Genomic DNA, 4226 nt, shown 5'->3' with positions numbered 1-4226 from the left:
TAGAAAATTTACAGCACCAGATTTTAATATCCCCCAAAATCCAAGACATACTTAAGAATGAAAAAACATAAAAAAAAAAAAACTGGTCAGAGAGAGAGCTCCATGTGCTAGAACACAGGCTCTGCTTGCTGGAGGTCCAGATTCAGTCCTTGGCACTGCCAGGAGCAACCCCAAGCACAGGCAGGAACTAGTTCCTGAAAACTGCATGTGGCTCCCAAACCAAACCAACCCCACAGAGCTGCTAGGTGACTCCTTTTTTCCTTTTGTGATACAAGAGATCCAATCCAGGGCTTTATACATGCAAAGCCTGTGCTCTCCCACTGAGGTATAATCAACCCTATGTGAGCACTTCCCCGTTGTGTCATACACTTGATAAAAATGACTCCTTTTTTTTTTCTTTTTTGTGTCACACCCGGCTATGCTCAGGGGTTCTGGCTTTTCACTCAGGAATCACTCCTGGTGGTGCTCGGGGGACCATATGGGATGCTGGGAATCGAAACCAGGTCGGGCGCGTGCAAGGCAAACACCCTACCCACTGTGCTATTGCTCCGCCCCCCAAAATGATTCCTTTTTTAAGAAATCTTGAAGGTAAGGCTGGGAAATAGCTCTACAGACTGGGAAATACACTTTACATGCCAGAAGCCAGGGTTCAGTCCTTGACACAGCATGTTCTCCCAGCACTGCCAGGAGCAAAGCCCCCACCCCCAGCATTACCTCGTCTAACCCCAAAACCAAAACCAAATGAAACAAAACATGTAAACTAATACAAGTAGATATTTATTCAAGGAAAACCTTCTCTAAGGAGTTCTCCTGAAGACAATTCATGTGTGTAGACAGAGGAGAGAACACTCCTTCGCTGTTCATCCAGGCAAAATGTAAGAACTATTACTAAGCATTTGTCTCTGTCCTTTGTGGATTCAGAGTCCATTAATAAACAAGTAAAGATATGTCTTTAGTGCGAGAGAGAGAGAGAGAGAGAGAGAGAGAGAGAGAGAGAGAGAGAGAGAGAGAGAGAGAAAAGAGAGCTGAGAATTTTAAAAATTGCTGGAAGAGATGGATAATTATGGGGGCCCCGGAAGAGATGGATAGTATGGGGGCGGGTAGGACGCCTGCCTTGCAGGCATCAGATCAGATCAGGTTCCATCTTGGCAACCCCCAAGCACCACTAGGAGTGATCCATGAGCACAGAAACAGAAGTAAGCCAGAGCACAGCCTGGAGTGACCTAAAGAACAACAACAAAAGAAACTAAAGGATTTCAGGGACAAGATTTCAAAGGACTAGAGAGCTTGCTTTGCTTGGCTTCCCACACCCCCCCACCCCCCACCACCACACACCCCTGGGTGTGGCCCAAAAGGCTTTCAGGAGAGGTGTGTTTGGCTGAGAAAGTTGTTGAATGTGGCAAAAAGCCAGTTTGAGTGGAAAACTAGAGGGAGTGAGGTTGCAGAGGTAAAAAGGAGGATTGCTACATCATCAAGGGGATTATATGTCAGGCAAAAGATGACAGGGGAGCCCAACAATCAAGAAACATTGAAAAAATATATATTTTAAATTTTATTTGTTTTTGGGTTTGGGGCCACACCCAGTCATGCTCTGGCACTACTCCCTGCCTGCTGTTTAGGAGTCATCCCTGGTGGTGCTTGAGGGACCATAGAGATTCAGAGAACATACCCGAGCCTCTTGCATGCAAAGCATGTACTCCAGTCCTTTGAAGCATCTCCTCAGCCCAGGTTCAACCCCCCAGTATCCTATAAGGTCCCCTGAACATCGCCAGGAGTGATCCCCTGAGTGCAGAGCCAGGAGTCAGCCCTGAGCATTGCTAGGGTGTGGTCCCCAAACAAACAAACAAAATACTTCAATAAAAGAAAATTGTTTTATCTCGCCATCACTCATTAAATCCTTGTCTGAGGGTTTACTAGGCTGTTTGCTGCTGGTCAAGTCTTCTGTGTTTAGCTGAAGCACCAAAGAATCATACTTGGCCTGCTGCTGGGGAGTCTCAATTTTGTTTATTGAGCATCTTTGGCTTTTGTGTTACTTTCCTGTGGAATTTGGCATGCTCTAACAAGGATGTAAGTGTCACAGGGCCAGGCACTCCAGAAACTCCAGTATGTTTCTGGGCAGTGAGTTTACATGGCATTCATCTCTTCCAAGATTTAGCGGTGAGTCTGTAAAGCTGGACCAGTGGATGAGTTTACAGGCTCAGCAAATATGGGATGTGGGTGTGGCTGCCGGGGTTTCTGGAAGTATAAGGGGTTGAGGGAGGCTCCCCGCCCACATTCAAAGAAGACCCCAGAGTTTCCTCGGGGGAGAGGGACATATTTATATATTTCAGAATTTGGGCTGGAGCGATAGCACAGCGGTAGGGTGTTCGCCTTACAAGCGACCAACATGGCCGACCTGAGTTCGATTCCTCCGCCCCTCTTGGAGAGCCCAGCAAGCTACCGAGAGTATTCGATATGCCAGACACAGTAACAACAAAGTCTCCAATGGAGACGTTACTGGGCCCGCTCGAGCAAATCGACGATCAACGGGAGGGCCTTTACCTTTACCTTTACCTTCAGAATTTACTCCTCAAGCTTCCCTTCCCACTGTACTATGCTCCATGCTCCTCTCTAGGCCCGGAAATATTTTTAGGTGTCAAAACTAGGAGTAGAGATTTCAACTATAGGAAAATAGCCAAGCCTCATGCCTTCACTAAGAATCAAAATGTTGGAGTTGGGAGAGGGCCCAAAGGGCTGGCATTTGTGCTTTGCAAGCCAGAATCTGGATCTGATCCTCAGAATCTCCAAATCCTACCAGGTAAAACCCGAATGTCCCAAATGAACCATAACATTGTAATTCAGAATTTATTATCACTGTTTGAGATAATTTAGATCTTCTCGGGGGGGGGGGACAGGGCCTGGTAGTATTAATATAATCTTAGGAAGAAACCAATAATACTACCAGAAGCTTCAGTAAGTGTCAAAACACGAAAAGAAGAGTAGGACCAGGAAAAAACAAAAACTGGCATAAAAATAATAAATTAATAATATCTTAGTGGTGTATGTAACATAATATCAATGTGTATGCTGACTAACACTCCAGCAGGAGCGAAGAGTATGGCTCAAAGGATAGAACAAGATGTGCTTGGTGAGTGTGAGGTCCTGAGTTTGATCCCTGGCATTGCAAGGTTCCTGAGCACATCTGGGTGGCTCTGGTGGTACATAGCACTGCCAGGTCCTGAGAACCAACACCCTTACCTGAGCATAGAACTGTGGGGGCCCACACCCCTGGGTTAAATATTGCCAGGCGTGGCCTGCTGGGTCCTGCAGCACTGCTGGGCGTAGCCCCTATAAAAAATTAATCACAGGGCCAGGGAGAGAGCTCAAAGGGCTGAGTGCAGGCTTCACTTGCAAGAGAGTTGGGTTCAGTGCCCAGAGTCAGGAGCAAGCCTTGAGTAAGCCCTAAGTTCCACCCAATATGGCCCCAAAATAAAGATTAAATTGGAAAGAACCACATAAAATACACAACTATTTAATTGTGTATTCATTTGTGAAGATGATGACAGCTGTGAAAGATACTAAGAAGGAAGAAATAACAGAACTTAGTGATCTGTCGAAAGTGCCAGAGCAGTGAAGGGCTCAGGAGCTGTGGGAAGGCTGGAGGAGGAGGTGGACATGACTGCATGGAGATTCACCATTGGACCTGGGCCATCGGAGGGTCCTCACTGTCTCCCCGTCCTTGAAATGTGCTGTGCCTTGCCTGCCCCAAGCTGAATAGTACAGATGATTATACTCAGCCAGGACCTTATTGTCAACTTCTGTGATGTAGCAGGAAGGAACTGGGACACGGCTCCATGGCTAAGGCACTGTCTTGCTAGCATATGGCAATGAGTTTGATCCCACAGGTGCCAAAGGCGGTTCAGTTGGTTCTGCAGATTGGACCCCCCCAGCAGCAGGCCAAGTATGATTCTTTGGTGCTTCAGCTAAAGATCGTTGAAGAGTGGACAGAAGGGCAATCCCCAACAAGCACAGGTGGAAGCATCGCAACTAAAGAATGTGACCATGTGCGTATTGACCGTGATGGGTAGCCCTGATCATCACAACAGAGGGGATTAAGGGGCGGGTGTGGGGGAGCAGTTGGATATCTGGTGGGCAAATGTGGAAATTGACTCAAGTAACCCAAGCCTATCTCATGACAGGTTATTAAACCAGTCACTTAAGGGCCCGGAAAGCTAGAACAGCGCATA

This window comes from Sorex fumeus, unplaced genomic scaffold (genome assembly GCF_029834395.1).
Source record: "Sorex fumeus unplaced genomic scaffold, SorFum_2.1 ptg000051l, whole genome shotgun sequence".
Classification (NCBI taxonomy): Eukaryota; Metazoa; Chordata; class Mammalia; order Eulipotyphla; family Soricidae; genus Sorex; species Sorex fumeus.
Note: the sequence above shows the minus strand (reverse complement) of the source record.